The sequence below is a fragment of the Microcaecilia unicolor genome, chromosome 3 (assembly GCF_901765095.1).
Source record: "Microcaecilia unicolor chromosome 3, aMicUni1.1, whole genome shotgun sequence".
In the NCBI taxonomy this organism is placed as follows: domain Eukaryota; kingdom Metazoa; phylum Chordata; class Amphibia; order Gymnophiona; family Siphonopidae; genus Microcaecilia; species Microcaecilia unicolor.
Window position 1 is genome coordinate 467,304,466 of NC_044033.1, and position 20,146 is coordinate 467,324,611.

General features: G+C 45.7%; 1 protein-coding gene across 1 annotated transcript in view; it reads left to right on the forward strand.

The window, feature by feature from the left end:
* Positions 1–20,146, forward strand: part of PHF3 (PHD finger protein 3) — a 264,231-nt gene that overhangs the window by 118,101 nt on the left and 125,984 nt on the right.

The following is a 20,146-nucleotide window of genomic DNA, read 5'->3' on the forward strand; positions in this document are numbered from 1 at the left end:
TAGAATCCTGTGTCCAGTGTGAGAATCCTGTTGGTCCAGTCTGTCTGCAAGCTCAGTCCAGTAAGTCCTGCTGGCCGCCTGCACCTGGGGGCTCAACCCCTGGGGAACGGTGGTCAAGCGCAGATGAAGACTAACTCAAAATAACCTGTTTCTTAGCTGGGCTCTAGTATTACCATATTTAAAATGCGACCATAGAATGCCTTTGTAGTTATGCTCACTAATAAGTAAAACAATTAACTGGCTTTCTTGAAAGGATTATATAACCTTTGGATACATGACTAGGAACATAAGCACATACTAATATCACAATTCCTCGTGTACAGCCACAAAACAACCTTTTAGGGTGGTGGATAGTGTTTTATTATCGACCATGTAGAAGAGATGAGTCTTTAGTTTTGGCACAGTATGCCAGCACAAAATATAGAAAACCAGTGGACTGCATTAAGCGCTTATAACCCATTTAGTTTAAACAAATGAGAGACTTATAAAACCACTTATCCTTGAAATATGCTCAAAACTGAATAATCCATTTGTGCATTTAAAATGTAAATTTCTACAAAACAGATGAAATGAAGATGTGATTCCAAGATGTGATTCCACTTGTCCCAATTAAAGGAGAGTTTAATTTTACTTCCATTTAATTTCAGTATATTCCATCTTTATAACACCAGGCTTCCCAAGACATCAGGAAACATGATATCCTCACTGAAATTTGGCCATCTGTATTGTATAGAGAAGTGTAAAAAAAATGAGCACAAAATACAGAGTTTATAACTGCTGTTTCCACCAGCAACAATAATTTTAAGCTGTTGATATTCAATTTTTATTTCATGATATTTATATCTACATATGGGAAGTTTCAAATAAATAAAAAGCTGTCATATAAGTTAAAAAAAACATTTTGTTCTGGAACAGCTTTTAACTTTTTATAGATGGACCATACATAGGCAGTCCCTTATTTGTAATAATCTTTTGCTATTGTTTTGGGTGGCTTCAGCCCAAATAATGGGCTAGATAGGCTTATACAGTTTCCTGTTCTCAATGATCCTCCCGTAAAATGTTCTCCAAGAGAGTAATTCCAGTTTGTTCTAGATCTCTAAATATTTTATTTTCTCTTCCTGGCAGAAAATCCACATTACCAGTCACAGGCAGTAGTACACTGCTCTCTGGATTCTGCCTCCAAAATCTCAATATATCACGCCACAGAAGTCTCAGAGGCTTTAATAGAATACTATCTTTTATCTGTGTAGGGATGGAACTTGATTTAGCATGTAGTAAATAATGTGCCAGGGGCCAAAATGGGCTCTCTCCAAAGCCATGTCTTTGTATGATGTCTTACCCAACACCCAATCTCGTAGGTGGCGCAACAAGCAAGCCTGGTTGTATTCCCGCATGCCAGGCATACCCAACCCACCATCCACCTGGGCCCCACAAACATGTCTCCATATCATTTTTTTGCTTCTTACCTGCCCAGCAGAAATGGGCTACCAACTCCTGGAGCCTCTTCAAATCTTTTTTTGAGCAGGCGGATTGGAATGGATTGCAGCACATATAGCCATTTCAGGAACACTATCATACGGTATAGATGCACCCGGCTCATAAAGGACAATGGCAAAGAAATCCATGAAGACAACTGTACCTAGTGGAGGAGTGGCCTAGTGGTTAGGGTGGTGGACTTTGGTCCTGGGGAACTGAGGAACTGAGTTCGATTCCCGGCACAGGCAGCTCCTTGTGACTCTGGGCAAGTCACTTAACCCTCCATTGCCCCATGTAAGCCGCATTGAGCCTGCCATGAGTGGGAAAGCGCGGGGTACAAATGTAACAAAAATAAATAAATAAATACCTTAGTGTCTCTCAGCAACCGGGGGACATTCCACTCATATAAGATGTGCTGGATTCAATGGCAGCTGAATGCCCAAATACCTAAAGGCCCCGGTCACCCAGCGCAGAGGAAACTGATCCCAATCCTCTCTTCTGACACCTGTGCTCGCCACGGCTTCTGACTTTGCTAAGTTCAGCTTAAGTCCAGCAAAGTCACCATACTCCCTTATACTTTCCATAAGATACCCCAAAGATCTCTTTGGCTCCTATATTAACACCAGCAGGTCGTCTGCAAACGCTGCCGTTTTAATCACCTTAGTTGGAATTTGCACTCCTTTTATATCTACATTATTGCTTATCTCCCTTAGCAATGAGTCAAGTGTCAAAACAAATAGGAGTGGGTATAGAGGGCAGCCCTTCCGGGTTCTTCTGCCGATAGAAAACCACTCCGAGAACCCACCATTGACGATAACTCGCGCCCTAGGATCATTTTATAAGGCTTTAATCGCCTGCACAAAAAACCGTGTCATACCATAGGCCCCCAATGTTGCAAATAAAAATCCACAATCCACTCTATCGAAAGCCTTTTCGGCATCAAAGCTGATTAACATTGCTGACCTACCCTCGCTTTGCACCTTTTCTAATGCTACCAGTATTCTCCTATATGCATGCAACTTTAAAAGACAGCATAAGTTACCACATGTTGCATGCTGCACTTAGATGCACCCATTTATGCCTGCCATTGACCTGGTATAAATGAGCATACCTTCATTAGGCATACCAATGTGGTTTTATGGTAGTACTAGCCGTTAAGCCCGTTAAAATGGGCGAGATTTTTGTTTTTAAAAATGTAGTGGAACAGCTGAATGTGCAGCATTTCTTCTCTCTCCCTTCCCATCCATCCATGTGTATCTCCTTCCTCTGTGTTCCCTCCCCTCCATCCATGTCCAGAATGTCTTCTGTCTCCCCTCCATCCATGTGCATCTCCTTCCTGCCTTCCCTTCCCTCCCCTCCATCCATGTTCAACAATTCTCTTCTCCCTGCCCTCCCCTCCATCCATCCATGTCCAGCATCTCTCTTCTCTCCCCTGGCCTCCCCTCCCCTCCATCCACCCATGTCCACCAACCCTCCTCTCTCCCCTATCCTCCCTCCATGTCCAGCAACCCTCCTCTCTCCCCTACCCTCCCTCCATGTCCAGCAACCCTCCTCTCTCCTTTACCCTCCCCTCATGTCCAGCAACCCTCCTCTGTCCCCTGCCCTCCCCTCCCTCCCCCCATGTCCAGCAACCGTCCTCTGTCCCCTGCCCTCCCCTCATCCACCCATGTCCAGCAACCCTCCTCTCTCCCCTCTCATCTGCTCCATCCACCCATGTCCATCAACTGTCCTCTCCCCTGCCCTCCATCCTCCGGCTCCTATCCATGTCCACCCATCCCCTAAGTGTACCGCGATTGTGACCTCCTCTGCCCTGCCGTCGCCTCTGCCACCATTTCACCCCCCGCCCACCGCCGCCACCACCACCCAGAACATCGCACTTCTCTCCGTTGGTTAGCCTTGCCCAGCTCGCCGCAGCGGCTCTGCCCAGCAACATCGCGCTTCTGTCCGTTGGTTAGCCTCGCCCAGCTCGCCACAGTGGCTCCGCCCAGTAACATCGGGCATGATGTGCCTTGTACTCCCGTTTCTGTGAGCCGCTGCTGAGCACTGCTTGGCCTTCCCGTCTCCTGTTCAAGCAGTTATCATTTTATTCCTGCCGCGCGAGGGGTGCTTGCAACGCATGTGTGGAACGTTCATGACATGTTCTCTACTTCGCATTTGCGGGCGAGTCGTTCACTTGTCATTTATTATGTTGATTCTAATCTATAATGGAATCCAGCATCCAGATGTGTTTTGGATTAGGTACTCTCCAGGCAAGATTAGGATGCCTAAAAGAGGGTGCCCAACTATAGAATACCCCACATCCTTTAACTTGCTTTCCAGTCTTTTGTACACTTCTCTTCATCTGTGTTGAATATATCTAATATTTCATTACCTTGGAATTTAAATGAGCTGTGTATTGATGCTTACATGAGTCTCTTCATACAGCATGTATGCGTGCAACATTTTTCAAAACAAGCCAAATGTAAGTTGTGTGCACTTCATTACATTGGCCCCAGGGTGGATAGGGGGCTGCTGGCTCTATATTTTTGCCAATAGAGTGCAGGGGTGCATAAAGGGTCTGTTTTACTAAGGTTTATTTTCTCTTAAGACATAGGAATGGGGGAAAAACACTTAATAAAACAGACCATGAAGGAGCTGTAGTAGATGTTAGAGAGTCCTCTCCCCTACTTCTCAATTTTGTTGGAGACTGGGAAGGCTCAACCACTGGCTCCTATATTCAAAGAAAATTTGTCAAGGCCTGTCCTGGGTGATTTTTGAGTAGTACTGGATTTGAGCTCAGCCATTTTTATTATGCTTGCTTTGACTGATATATAAATATCTTTGATGGTTTTAAAGTGTGAGAGTGGTAATTTTACAGCAATGCTAAAACTGTCATTATTTTTGTTTCACGTTATAAAATGTTTAAATTTTTTCTTCAGTTGTTTGTACAGTGCATGTATTGATTCGCAGTGGATCCATATCTGAAAGGTTTGTTTTATTTGATTAACCACGGAGATACTGGGGTGTCATCGCTATTCACCTGCACTTTCAATAACTATTTTTTCAAATATAAAAAACTTAGCAAACAATAGGTTTCATTTTGAGGTTAACACTGATAAGTTTGTTGCTGTGACTGAAATTTTATGAATCAAGATACAAATATGGAGTAAGGGGAAGCTAATTAACATGTCATTCAGTGGTAAAAACTCTTATTACTCTTATCAGCTAAGTGCAACTTAAGTTCTCAAGGACCACAAACCAGTCTTAGTTTAAGTGTCCTAGCTATACAATTTTTTTTTTTGTGGACCAAATGTATGAAATTTGTTCATAGTGCATTATCATGCGTTAGATTTTGTAATAAAGACCCCATAATACTAGAAATCAGCACAGTATACATAGGGATATACAACCCTGATCCTAATCTTAATATTTTATAAGTGAGTAGACTCATAACTATGGGAGAGAGTCCCCCCAAATTCTAAGTTAGATCCAGGATTTTCTTGTGGGTTTGTATCCATGTACCAGCAGGTGGAGATGGAGTACAGATTTATGGTGTATCTTAACAGAACCCCGTGCAACTCAGGCAGGTAGTAGAAGATCTGTCTACAGCTTTTAGTTTGGATTTTACTTATAACTTTTGAACTAGTGGGTGACTAGTTTATCAGAAGTTAGGTGGTAGGACTGGCAAATTTCTGTGGGGAAGGGCTGCTGATATTGAAGTATGATTGGCCTTGTGGCCTGGTTATGCCAGTTCCTTCTTTCTGTCACCTCTCCCCAGGCTCTCCATTTCTTCTACCTTCTCTAGAAGAGCAGTGTCTGAGAGTTGAGTCTGTCTCTGAGGCCATCAGTTGATTAGTGCTGTGTTCGCCTTGGGGAGGGGGGGATGTCTGTGTGCTCTGAGTATTTTTCAGCTACTGAACTGTTTGTCTAAGTCAGCTCGATGCAGCTGGAGAACTGGGCATTAGTTCAGCAGAGGGATACTTCACTTGAGGTTTTAAGCTCCATTAACAAAAATAAAAGCATAAAGCAATTGAATCGGAGCAGAGATGATACTTGGAGTTTAGTTCTTCTCCCCCCATTCGCCCTCCCACCATTCCCCATCTCTTGTTCACAAATATTTTTCTTCTTTCCCCTGAAAGGGGTTTATTTAACTAATTGGATGGGAAGTTGCTTCCTCACCTTAAAACGTGAGAAGAGCTTCAAACCTTGCAGTTTTTGTTCCAAAGTAGAGGAGTGTGGTAGCCGTGTTAGTTCACTCTTAAGGTTATCAATAGAAATCAAACAAAATAAAACATGGAAAAGAAAATAAGATGATACCTTTTTTATTGGACATAACTTAATACATTTCTTGATTAGCTTTCGAAGGTTGCCCTTCTTCGTCAGATCTGAAATAAGCAAATGTGCTAGCTGACAACGTATATAAGTGAAAACATTCAAGCATTACTATGACAGTCTGACAGGGTGGGAGGATGGGGGTGGGTAGGAGGTATGCATGGGGACATCAAAGCATATCATTGATATTCTAACAGGATGGGTGTGGATAGGTGAGGGGTGGGGTGATCAACAGAGAAATACAGCTTTATGGTTATAATGGGCTAGGAACCCCAGATCCTTGTTAAGTCCTTTCTGTTGGGTGTTAAAATATTCAATCATTCTGACTTCAAAGGTCTTACGTTCTTGTATGGTTTTAAAGTTACCTTCAGGATTCTCACTGTGAAGTCACTGGTACAGTGTCCTGGTCCTGTAAAATGCTGACCAACAGGGGTGGGAGCCCTACTGGCACCAGTATTGTTCATGTGATGTCTATGTAAATTGAATGTTGTCTTAAGCATCTGGCCTGTTTCTCCAATATAGCATCCCCGCTTGGCCTTCAGTCTGCGGTGTGGCCTTTGATGCCAACTGCCACCTAGGCCGGTACCCACCTTGATGTTGGAGGAGGAATCTTCACCGGAGTCGAGTTGAGAGCCGGTCTCGACACCGCTGTCAAGGACATGGCTCCTCAGCATTGAAGCAGGCCCAGTCTCGGACATCCCATAGGGCAATCTTATCCGACACTGAGGAGGATCCCAGATACTTTTCCTTAGATGAGTCTTATGGGATTCCTACTGAGCCCTCCCCACCACCTGAAAGGAGACAGTCACCCCCAGAGAGCCTGTCTTTCCCATCTTTTGTGGAGGTTGAGTCCAGAGCCAAGATGCTCGAGCTCCTGGCCTATACATCTCCTCCTAAAGAGGCTGTGAGGGCCCCTTTCCACAAGGTACTTACGGCAGTCCTCATCAGGAACTGGGTGTCCCTGTTGTCCCCAAGAAGATTGCCACCCAGTATCGGATCCACTGTGTGCCTGGGCTTGTAAGGCCTCAGTTGCCACACGACACCATGGTGATGGAATCCGCTCTCAAAAGAGCCATGCGTACTAGGGACTACGCTTTGGCTCCCCCAGGCAAAGAAGCTAGGACCCTGGATTCTTTTGGGAAGATGATGTACCAGCCTTCAATGCTGATCTCTCGTATTCAGTCATACTAGCTCTTCACGAGTGTTTACTTGTGAAACTTGAAGAGACAGCTGTCAGATTGGTCGACACACTCCCTCGGGAGCAGGCTGAGCCTTTTCACCAGTTGGTCAAGCAGCAGTAGGCGTGTCGCAAGTTCTTGGCCAGGGGAACTTAGAACACTTTTAATGTATTTTAATGTATATCTCCTATATAATGTATATTTTAATGTATTTTAATGTATATCTCCTATCAAACTGAGCTCTCTTTTCATCAAGCACTGCCATTTCCTCCCCTCACCCTCCCCACTGACAGTTTGAACTTCGTGGGTGTGGCTTGGATCTCTTTCAGGGAGAGAAAACTAACAACTTATAGCAGCAGCTTCAGAGAGCATTTTCCATCTCACAGATAGGCTGCAGAGAATACCTTCTCCTGCTTTAGACTTAGCCTGGCCTCAGAATGACATCCTATAGTATATCTCCTATCAAACTGAGCTCTCTTTTTCATCAAGCACTGCCATTTCCTCCCCTCACCCTCCCCACTGACAGTTTGAACTTCGTGGGTGTGGCTTGGATCTCTTTCAGGGAGAGAAAACTAACAACTTATAGCAGCAGCTTCAGAGAGCATTTTCCATCTCACAGATAGGCTGCAGAGAATACCTTCTCCTGCTTCCACCCACCCTACCCCTCTACCCACCCACCCCTAGAGTGACATGTCTTATATAACCTCCCTATCAACCCACTCATTACTTTACCTCACCCATTTCTATTCTTCTATCACCTTCTCCCACTACTCCAACCAGAGTTACACCTAATCACACTGACCACCCTTCAACATCTTCTGTCCTTCTGTGACTGTTCTCTTGTGCTTGACTGCTTAAATATTTAAATTTAAATGCTTTACTTTTTGTCTATTAGATTGTAAGCTCTTTGAGCAGGGACTGTCTTTCTTCTGTGTTTGTACAGCGCTGCGTACACTTTGTAGCGCTCTAGAAATGTTAAATAGTAGTAGTAGTAATGTGGCATCCAGGATCTCTGTTCAAAATATAGCAATGCGCAGACTTTCATGGCTCCATATTTCTGACTTGAAACATTCTGTTCAGCAAAGGTTGATGGATGACCCTTGCCAGGGGGATAATCTTTTCAGAGAGAAAGTTGAGGAGATTGCAGACCAATCAAGAAGTACGTGGATACTATCTCTTTCTCTCCCGCCAGATGCCTTCTGTATCCACCTCCTCTTCTAGGAGGTTTTTGTTGCAAGTCAAGTACTGCTCCCTACTACTACTTTAGGCGTAGGTATACTCCGGCTTGCCAGCCTGCTCAGCGCCTAAGGCCCCCCGCTGCTTCCCCAGTCAAAGCACGGGACGAGTTTTTGACTGACTCCAGCAGAGCATAGCTGCAGTAAAAGTGTCTGTTCCAGACGACTTGCCATTCGGAGGGAGGCTAAAATTTTTTCACCAAAGGTGGCTAACAGGATGGAGTCGGTCCAGAGGGTGGCAAGAAATTAGTAAGCGGTCTTGAATGCAAAAATTATAGGGACAGGCTTATGAACCTCAACATGTATATCCTGGAAGAGAGGAGGGAGAGGGGAGACATGATAGAAACGTTTAAATATCTCAAGGGCATTTATGTACAGGAAGAGAGCCTTTTTTCAAATGAAGGAGAGCTCTGGAATGAGGGGGCATACGACAAAGTTAAGAGGGAATAGGCTTAGGAGTAGCCTAAGGAAGTACTATTTCACAGAAAGGATGGTGGAGGCGTGGAGTCTAGGACTGTTCCAGAATTTAAAAAGGCATGGGATAAGCATGTGGGATCGCTTAGGAACAGGAAGAATTAGGGGTTACAGAGGATGGGCAGACTGGATGGGTCATATGGCCTTTATCTGCCGTTATGTTTCTGTGTTTCTATATCCTCCAACCCGTGGGTTCTTCAGATAGTCAATCTCTGGATTAGGAACTGGTTGACGGACAGACGCCAGAGGGTGGTGGTCAATGGAATTCGCTCGGAGGAGGGAAAGGTGAGTAGTGGAGTGCCTCAGGGATTGGTGCTGGGGCCTATTCTGTTCAATATATTTGTGAGTAACATTGCTGAAGAGTTAGAAGGTAAAGTTTGCCTATTTGCGGATGATACTAAGATCTGTAACAGAGTGGACACCCGGGAGGGAGTGGAAAACATGAAAAAGGATCTGAGGAAGCTAGAAGAATGGTCTAAGGTTTGGCAATTAAAATTCAATGCAAAGAAATGCAAAGTGATGCACTTAGGGAATAGAAATCCACGGGAGACTTATATGTTAGGCGGGGAGAGTCTGATAGGTACGGACGGAGAGAGGGATCTTGGGGTGATAGTATCTGAGGATTTGAAGATGACGAAACAGTGTGACAAGGCGGTGGCCGTAGCTAGAAGGTTGTTAGGCTGTATAGAGAGAGGTGTGACCAGCAGAAGAAAGGAGGTGTTGATGCCCCTGTATAAGTCATTGGTGAGGCCCCACCTGGAGTATTGTGTTCAGTTTTGGAGGCCGTATGTTGCTAAGGATGTAAAAAGGATGTAAAAAGAATGGTATGGGATTTGCGTTACAAGACATATGAGGAGAGACTTGCTGAACTAAACAAATATACTCTGGAGGAAAGGAGAAACAGGGGTGATATGATACAGACATTCAAATATTTGAAAGGTATTAATCCGCAAACGAACCTTTTCCGGAGATGCGAAGGTGGTAGAACGAGAGGACATGAAATGAGATTGAAGGGGGGGCAGACTCAGGAAGTATTTTTTCATGGAGAGAGTAGTGGATGCTTGGAATGCCCTCCCGCGGGAGGTGGTGGAGATGGAGGCGGTGACGGAGTTCAAACATGCGTGGGATAAGCATAAAGGAATCCTGCTCAGAAGGAATGGATCCTCAGGAACTTAGTCGAGATCGGGAGGCGGGGATAGTGCTGGGTAGACTTATACGGTCTGTGCCAGAGCTGGTGCTGGGCAGACTTATATGGTCTGTGCCAGAGTCGGTGGTGGGAGGCAAGGATAGTGCTAGGCAGACTTATACGGTCTGTGCCAGAGCCGGTGGTGGGAGGCGGGGCTGGTGGTTGGGAGGCGGGGATAATGCTGGGCAGACTTATACGGTCTTTGCCAGAGCCGGTGGCTGGGAGGCGGGGATAGTGCTGGGCAGACTTATATAGTCTGTGCCCTGAAGAGCACAGGTACAAATCAAAGTAGGGTATACACAAAAAATAGCAAATATGAGTTGTCTTGTTGGGCAGACTGGATGGACCGTGCAGGTCTTTTTCTGCCGTCATCTACTATGTTACTATATTACTGATACACTCTCAATTGGCATTCCAAACCCACAGATTGCCCACCGAGAGCTCATTCATTCCGCTGTCAGTACAGGCAGGTATGTACAGAGGAACTCTCCGCCCTTCTGGAGGCCCATACTGTCAAACAACGTTCCACCAGGGGAAGAAGGGCAGGGATTTTATTCCAGGTACTTCCTTGTGCAGAAAAAGACAGGGAGGTTGTGTCCCATCCTAGACCTAAGAGCTCTGAACAAATTTCTACTCTGAGAAAAGTTCAGGATGGTTTCATGGGCACCCTTCTTCCTATGATTCAGAAAAACGATTGTGTATGCTCTCTGGACTTAAAGGGGTGCATATACTCATACTCCAATACTTCTTGCCCACCAGAAGTATCTTCGATTTTGACTGGTAACACATTTTATTTTATTTATTTATTTGTTTGTTGTATTTGTATCCCACATTTTCTCCACCTATTTGCAGGCTCAATGTGGCTTACAGTGTACCGTAATGGTGATCGCCAATTGCGGATCAAGAAATACAGAGTGATATTGTAGTAAAATTCGTACATGATAAAGTAAATTAAGCAGTCAAGTGTTGCAGATTCTTTTCTGGAATTAAGAAGTTAAGTGGTATTGCGTTAAAGTTCAGTAATTGACAAAGTAGGTGATGTAGTCAAGTATTGAAAGTTCATTTTGTCTTGTTCTAGTATCAGTTTCATTGTCTGGTATTTAGGATGGATCAATTGTGGTATTCCGTTTTGAACAGGTTTGTTTTTAGTAGTTTCCAGAAGTTTAAGTCATGCAATTGATTTATGGCGTTTGGTAGTGCATTCCATAATTGCGTGCTTATGTATGAGAAGCTGGATGAATATGTTGATTTATATTTTAGTTCTCTGCATCTAGGGTAGTGAAGGTTCAGGAATGTTCGTACTGACCTCTGTGTTCCTGGTTGGTAAGTCTATGAGGTCTGTCATGTAGATTGGAGCTTCGCCATGAATAATTTTGTGTACCAGGGTGCAGATTTTGAATGCAATGCGTTCTTTAATTGGAAGCCAGTGTAATTTTTCTCTTAAGGGTTTGGCGCTTCGTATTTTGTTTTTTTCAAAAAATGAGTCTGGCTGCTGTGTTTTGCGCAGTTTGGAGTTTCTTAATGATTTGTTCTTTGCATTCGGCGTAGATTGCATTGCAGTAATCTAGGTGGCTTAGTACCATTGATTGTACCAGGCTGCGGAATGTTTCCCTCGTGAAGAAAGGTTTTACTCTTTTGAGTTTCTACATTGAATGGAACATTTTCTTTGTTGTGCTTTTGTTTAGATTTCTAGAGTGAGATTTGGTCAATTGTGACTCCGAGGATTTTCAGGGTTTCTGAACAGGAAGGGTGTATTCTGGGGTGTTTTATGGTGGTGGGTTTGTACGTGTTGTATTGTGTTGAGAGGATGAGGCATTGTGTTTTTTCTGCGGTGTTTTAATTGAAATGCATCCACCCATGAATTCATGATTTGGAGACTGTGTTTAATTTCATCTGTGATTTCTGTGAGATCGTGTTTGAATGGGATGTAGATCGTGACATCGTCTGCGTGGATGTAGGGATTAAGGCCTTGATTGGATAGCAATTTGCCTAGGGGTGTCATCATTAAGTTGAAAAGGGTCGGTGACAGCGGTGATCCTTGTGGTACTCCACATTCTGGTTTCCATGGTGATGACGTTTTTCAAGTTTGAGGTCACTTGGTATGTTCTTGTGGTTAGGAAGCCGTTGATCCAGCTTAGTATGCTTCCACCGATCCAGAAGTATTCTAGTATGTTCAGTAAGTATTTTGTGGTTTACCATGTCGAACGCGCTGGACATGTCGAATTGTAGGAGGAGTATATTATTACCAGTAGTAATTGCTTGTTTGAATTTTGTTAAGAGAGTGATTAGTACTGTTTCAGTGCTGTGGTTGGCTCGGAATCCAGATTGTGATTCATGAAGTATTGCGAATTTGCTTAAGTAATCGGTAAGTTGTTTGGTGACCATGCTTTCCATTAGTTTAACTATCAGAGGTATGGATGCCACCGGGCGGTAGTTGGTGATGTCGTTTGCATTTTTCTTTGAGTCCTTAGGTATTGGGTCAGTAGTATGTTTCCTTTATTCTCAGGGAATATTTCATGTTGTAGCATGTAGTTTAAGTGTCACGTGAGGTCTGTTATGAAGCGTTGGGGGGCGGATTTTGTTAGGTTGTTGGGACATATGTCTAGTTTACAGTGGGGTTTGGCAAACCTGTTGATAGCTTGGGCAACGATTTCATTGGTAAGTGGAGCGAAGTTTGTCCAAATACGGTCTGCTGGATATTCATCGGGGATTGGGTCTAGGCATTCAAAGAATTTTTTGTGGTCGGTGGTGTTGGGTGGAAGCGTGGTTCGAAGCTTTATGATTTCTCGTTGAAGTATTTGGCGAGGTTGTCTGCTGATGGGGGTGTCTGTGTTGGTTGTGGTAACTGGTGTATTGCCTTATGGCCTCGTGTCAGCTCCCAGGGTTTTCACCAAGTGTTTAGCGGTAGTTGCAGCATCGTTACTGAGACTGGGAGTCCATGTGTTCCCATATCTCAACGATCTTGTTGGGCAGACTGGATGGACTGTACAGGTCTTTATCTGCCATCATTTACTATGTTACTATGATCGGCTGGTGAAGAGCAGCTCAGAGGACAGTGCTCGGGAGTGCATGTAGATGACTATTTGTGTGCTGTAACTACTAGGGTTCATTTTAAACTACCCCAAGTCCCATCTGTTCCCTGTCCAGCGATTGGAGTTCATAGGAGCCCTGTTCAACACACAGAAGTTCAAGCCTACCTCCCGGAAGCCAGAGCAGACAATCTTGTCTTGCTGGCGTCCAAGGTTCGAGCCTCTTGGCAGGTCACAGCTAGACAGATGTTGAGATTGCTGGGCCACATGGCTTCCGCAGTGTATGTTACACTCATGAAGCATCTTCACATAATACCAGCTCAGTGAACCTTGGCTTCTCAGTGGTATCAAGCCATGGGGAATCTGGAGGATGTTATCCAAGTGTCCCCAGAGCTTGCTCGTTGGCTTCAGTGGTAGACCATTTGATCTAATTTGATTGTGTTGCTTCTATTCCAAATTCCTCTGCCACAAAAGATGCTGACGACAGATGCCTGTCTCCTGGGATGGGGAGCTCACGTAGATGAGCTTCACACTCAAGGAAATTGGTCCCTCCAGGAAACTAATCTTCAGATCAACCTCCTGGAGCTTCGATCAGTCTGGAATGCTTTAAAGGCTTTCAGAGATCAGCTGTCACATCAAATTATTCTTGTTCCAGCAGACAGGTTGCAATGTATTACATCAAAAGCAGGGGGGCACTGGATTACATTCTCTGTCAGTAGGCTATCCAGATGTGGCATTGGGCTCGCCTGCATGGCATGTTTCTTCGAGCCACTTATCTGGCGGGCACAAACAACACCCAGGCCGACAGACTGAGCAGGATAATGCAACCACACGAGTGGTCTCTTCACATGGGCATGGCCCGCAAGATCTTCCGAGCGTTGGGGCACCTCCTCGGTGGATCTTTTTGCCATTCAGATCAACCACAAAGTTCCTCAGTTGTGTTCCAGGCGTCAGGTCCACAGCATGTTAGTGTCAGATGCCTTCCTTCTCAGTTGAGGGACGGGTCTTCTGTATGCTTATCCTTCCATACTTCTAGAGGGAAAACTTTGTTGAAACTCAAGCAAGACCGTGGAACCATGATTCTCTGAGGACAAGCAGGTTGCTTGTTCTCACTGATGGGTGACACCCACGGCAGCCCTGAGGTCCGAAAATCTTCCTATCAACAAAAGTTTGCTAGAGCCTTCGGTTGCGTGCGGGCGCGCGCACACCACGCAAGCGCGGCCATCTTCCCGCCCATCGCGCGGGGACATCAGTTTCTTTTTGTCCGCGGTTGAGAGAGACTGTGTTTTTTCCCCTCTCAGCCCATCCTGAGAAAGCTTTCGTTTTTTTTGTGCGCTTTCACGTGTTTTTTCTTTCTTTTCTGTAGGCTCCTTTGAGCTGTTATTAAAAAAAAAAAAAGTTTTTCCTTAGACTTTTAGTGTTGGCTGGATTAAGTTTCGTTTCCCTGCCGTTGCGGCCTTCTTTGGCCGCCCATTCGGGTTTTCTCCCTTTTTGTGCTTTATTTTTGGCACCATCGCCGACTTTGACTTCGCCGCCGCTATTTTTCCGTCCATGACATCGAGGATTCCCGGCGCCAATGCGGTTGAGCCTGTTCCACCTGGGCAAGAGAGGTTGGGATTCTATTCCAGGTACTTCCTTGTGCAAAAGAAAACGGGGGATGCGTCCCATCCTAGACCTAAGGACCCTGAGCAAATTCCTGGTCCGAGAAAAGTTGAAGATGCTTTCCTTGGGCACTCTTCTTCCCATGATTCAGAAAGACGATTGGCTATGCTCACTGGATTTAAAGGATGCTTACACTCACATCCCGATACTTCCAGCCCACAGGAAGTATCTTTGGTTCCGTCTCGGAACGCAGAACTTCCAGTATTGTGTGCTGCCTTTTGGTCTGGGCTCGGCACCTTGGGTCTTTACAAAGTGCCTGGCGGTGGTCGCAGCGTTGTTACGCCGCTACTCAGACTGGGGGTGCATGTGTTCCCTTATCTCAACGATTGGCTGGTGAAGAGCACCTCAGAGGCAGGAGCTCTACAGTCCATGCAGATGACTATTCAGCTTCTGGAGCTACTAGGGTTTGTTTTAAATTACCCAAACTCCCATCTCCTTCCAGTTCAAAAACTAGAATTCATAGGGGCTCTGCTGGATTCAACGACGGCTCATGCCTTTCTTCCGGACACGAGAGCGGACAACCTTCTGTCTGTTGTTTCCATGGTCAGAGCGTCTCAGCAGATCACAGCTTGGCAGATGTTGAGACTGTTAGGTCACATGGCCTCCACAGTTCACGTGACTCCCATGGCCCGCCGTCATATGAGATCAGCTCAGTGGACCACAGCTTCCCAGTGATACCAAGCTACCGGGAATCTAGAAGATGTGATCCAATTGTCCACCGGGTTTCACAACTCTCTTCGATGGTGGACCATTCGATCCAATTTGGCCTTGGGACGTCCCTTCCAAATTCCTCAGCCACAAAAAGTGCTGACTACGGACGCATATCTCCTGGGGTGGGGATTGCATGTGGATGGGCTTCACACTCAGGGAGTTTGGTCCCTCCAGGAAGCAGGTCTTCAATCTCCTGGAGTTGCGAGCGATCTGGAACACTCTAAAGGCTTTCAGAGATCAGTTGTCCAACCAAATGATTCAAATTCAGACAGACAACCAGGTTGCCATGTACTACGTCAACAAGCAGGGGGGCATCGGATCTCGCCCCCTGTGTCAGGAAGCCGTCCAGATGTGGCTTTGGGCTCGCCGTCACGGCATGTTTCTCCAGGCCATGTATCTGGCAGGCGTAAACAGTCTGGCCGACAGATTGAGCAGGATTATGCAACCTCACGAGTGGTCGCTCAGCTCGCGTGAGGTGCGCAAGATCTTCCAAGCGTGGGGCACCCCCTTGGTGGATCTTTTTGCCACTCAGCTCAATCACAAGGTCCCTCAGTTCTGTTCCAGACTTCAGGCCCACGACAGGCTAGCGTCAGATGCTTTTCTCCCGCATTGGGGGAAGGGCCTTCTGTATGCGTATCCTCCCATACCTCTGGTGGGGAAGACTGCTGAAACTCAAGCAAGACCGAGAAACCATGATTCTGATTGCGCCCTTCTGGCCCCGTCAGGTTTGGTTCCCTCTTCTTCTGGAATTATCTTCCGAAGAACCGTGGAGATTGGAGTGTTTTCTGACCCTCGGAACTAGGGGTCGCTTCTGCATCCCAACCTCCAGTCTCTGGCTCTCGTGGCCTGGATGTTGAGAGTGTAGAATTCACTTCCTTGGGTCTCTCTGAGGGTGTCTCCCGGGTTTTGCTTGCTTCCAGGAAAGATTCCACGAAGCGGTGTTATTCTTTTAAATGGAGGAGGTTTGCTGTATGGTGTGACAGCAAGGCCCTAGATCCTCGCTCTTGTCCTACACAGACCCTGCTTGAATACCTTCTACACTTATCAGAGTCTGGTCTCAAAACCAACTCCGTAAGGGTTCATCTTAGTGCAATCAGCGCTTACCATCAACGTGTAGAAGGTCAGCCTATCTCTGCACAGCCTTTAGTTGTTCGCTTCATGAGAGGTTTGCTTTTGTGAAAGTCCTCTGTCAAACCTCCAACAGTGTCATGGGATCTCAACGTCGTTCTCACCCAGCTGATGAGGCCTCCTTTTGAGCCACTGAATTCCTGCCATCTGAAGTACTTAACCTGGAAGGTCATTTTCTTGGTGGCAGTTACTTCAGCTCGTAGAGTCAGTGAGCTTCAAGCCTTGGTAGCCCATGCTCCTTATACTAAATTTCATCATAACAGAGTAGTCCTCCGCACTCACCCTAAGTTCTTGCCGAAGGTGGTGTAGGAGTTCCATCTGAACCAGTCAATTGTCTTGCCAACATTTTTTCCCCGACCTCATACCCACCCTGCTGAACGGCAGTTGCACACATTGGACTGCAAGAGAGCATTGGCCTTCTATCTGGAGCGGACAAGCCCATTCAGAGAGTCCGCCCAAATGTTTATATCATTTGATCCCAACAGGAGGGGAGTCTCTGTCGGGAAACGCACCATTTCCAATTGACTAGCAGATTGCATTTCCTTCACTTATGCCCATGCTGGGCTGAATCTTGAGGGTCATGTCACGGTTCATAGTGTTAGAGCCATGGCGCAGCGTCAGTGGCCCACTTGAAGTCGGCCACTATTGAAGAGATTTGCAAGGCTGCGACGTGATCTTCTGTCCACACATTTACATCTCACTACTGCCTTCAGCAGGATAGCCGACGCAACAGTCGGTTTGGGCAGTCGGTGCTGCAGAATCTGTTTGGGGTTTAGGATCCAACTCCACCCCCTTAGGCCCAATTTTGTTCTGTTCCAGGCTGCACTCTCTTAGTTGTTTTCTTTGTAGGTCAATCCTTGTTCTGTCCTCGCCGTTGCGAGGCCCAATTGACCTTTCTTTGTTGTTTTGAGTGAGCCTGAGAGCTAGGGATACCCCATCAGTGAGAACAAGCAGCCTGCTTGTCCTCGAAGAAAGCGAAGATACATACCTGTAGCAGGTATTCTCCGAGGACAGCAGGCTGATTGTTCTCACAAACCCTCCCTCCTCCCCTTTGGAGTTGTTCCTTCTCTTCATCTTTGCTTTTTGATCTGATGTCCCCGCGTGATGGGCGGGAAGATGGCCGCGCATGCGTGGTGCGTGCATCCACGCGTGACCGAAGGCTCTAGCAAACTTTTGTTGCTAGGAAGATTTCCGGACCTCAGGGCTGCCGTGGGCGTCACCCATCAGTGAGAACAATCAGCCTGCTGTCCTCGGAGAATACCTGCTACAAGTATGTACAGTGGGGGAAATAAGTATTTGATCCCTTGCTGATTTTGTAAGTGTGCCCACTGACAAAGACATGAGCAGCCCATAATTGAAGGGTAGGTTATTGGTAACAGTGAGAGATAGCACATCACAAATTAAATCCGGAAAATCACATTGTGGAAAGTATATGAATTTATTTGCATTCTGCAGAGGGAAATAAGTATTTGATCCCCCACCAACCAGTAAGAGATCTGGCCCCTACAGACCAGGTAGATGCTCCAAATCAACTCGTTACCTGCATGACAGACAGCTGTCGGCAATGGTCACCTGTATGAAAGACACCTGTCCACAGACTCAGTGAATCAGTCAGACTCTAACCTCTACAAAATGGCCAAGAGCAAGGAGCTGTCTAAGGTTGTCAGGGACAAGATCATACACCTGCACAAGGCTGGAATGGGCTACAAAACCATCAGTAAGACGCTGGGCGAGAAGGAGACAACTGTTGGTGCCATAGTAAGAAAATGGAAGAAGTACAAAATGACTGTCAATCGACAAAGATCTGGGGCTCCACGCAAAATCTCACCTCGTGGGGTATCCTTGATCATGAGGAAGGTTAGAAATCAGCCTACAACTACAAGGGGGGAACTTGTCAATGATCTCAAGGCAGCTGGGACCACTGTCACCACGAAAACCATTGGTAACACATTACGACATAACGGATTGCAATCCTGCAGTGCCCGCAAGGTCCCCCTGCTCCGGAAGGCACATGTGACGGCCCGTCTGAAGTTTGCCAGTGAACACCTGGATGATGCCGAGAGTGATTGGGAGAAGGTGCTGTGGTCAGATGAGACAAAAATTGAGCTCTTTGGCATGAACTCAACTCGCCGTGTTTGGAGGAAGAGAAATGCTGCCTATGACCCAAAGAACACCGTCCCCACTGTCAAGCATGGAGGTGGAAATGTTATGTTTTGGGGGTGTTTCTCTGCTAAGGGCACAGGACTACTTCACCGCATCAATGGGAGAATGGATGGGGCCATGTACCTTACAATTCTGAGTGACAACCTCCTTCCCTCAGCCAGGGCCTTAAAAATGGGTCGTGGCTGGGTCTTCCAGCACGACAATGACCCAAAACATACAGCCAAGGCAACAAAGGAGTGGCTCAGGAAGAAGCACATTAGGGTCATGGAGTGGCCTAGCCAGTCACCAGACCTTAATCCCATTGAAAACTTATGGAGGGAGCTGAAGCTGCGAGTTGCCAAGCGACAGCCCAGAACTCTTAATGATTTAGAGATGATCTGCAAAGAGGAGTGGACCAAAATTCCTCCTGACATGTGTGCAAACCTCATCATCAACTACAGAAGACGTCTGACCGCTGTGCTTGCCAACAAGGGTTTTGCCACCAAGTACTAGGTCTTGTTTGCCAGAGGGATTAAATACTTATTTCCCTCTGCAGAATGCAAATAAATTCATATACTTTCCACAATGTGATTTTCCGGATTTAATTTGTGATGTGCTATCTCTCACTGTTACCAATAACCTACCCTTCAATTATGGGCTGCTCATGTCTTTGTCAGTGGGCACACTTACAAAATCAGCAAGGGATCAAATACTTATTTCCCCCACTGTATCTTCTCTTTCTGATCATGCCATATTGGATGCGGCAGATTTGGTACCCTCCTCTTCTGGAATTATCCTCCGAAGAACTGTGAAGATTGGAATGTTTTCCGACCCTCATCACTCAGAACGAGGGGTCACTTCTACATCCTAACCTCGAGTCTCTGGCTATCACAGCTTTGATGTTGAGAGCCTAGATTCGCTTCCTTGGGTCTTTCAGAGGGTGTCCCCAGGTCTTGCTGGCTTCCAGGAAAGACTCCACTAAGAGGTGTTACTCTTTTAAATGGAGGAGGTTTGCCATCTGATGTGAGAGCAGGGAACTAGATCCTCTTACTTGTCCTACACAGACCCTGCTTGAATACCTTCTACACTTGAGTTTTTATTTTTGCTAACTTCCTGTTTTTCTTGTTGAACAAATGTTTTTGCTTTACTTCAGCATTATATTCCACATTAGTTAAGCAATTGTTTACCACTGCTTTATCTAATATTGAATTGTCTGAGCTGCACAGGGTTCTGTTAAAGCACAGCACATTTCTGTACTGTCTTCACCTTCTGGTAGATGGACACAAACCACAAGTCTCGGACTTGTCTGCTGTGCAAGTAAAAGAAAGAAAATTAACAGGTAAGATCTACTTTCTCCATTCACTGCAGCAGAAGTCAGTAGAAACTGTTTTAGATCATATTTCTGTTCTGTTATCCTGGAAATCAAATGTGTCGGTGAAAGGGAAAATACAGCATATTCTTGAAGATTGCTGGGGTGTTTGGTGATTTGGTACTATCTTTTTCACAAAATCTCACATCACATTTGCTGTGTTTATTGGGTGTATGTTTTATAGCTATTGTTTTAAAGATAAACTGTGAAGTTTATCAAACTAACTTACAGTATTTACACAACTA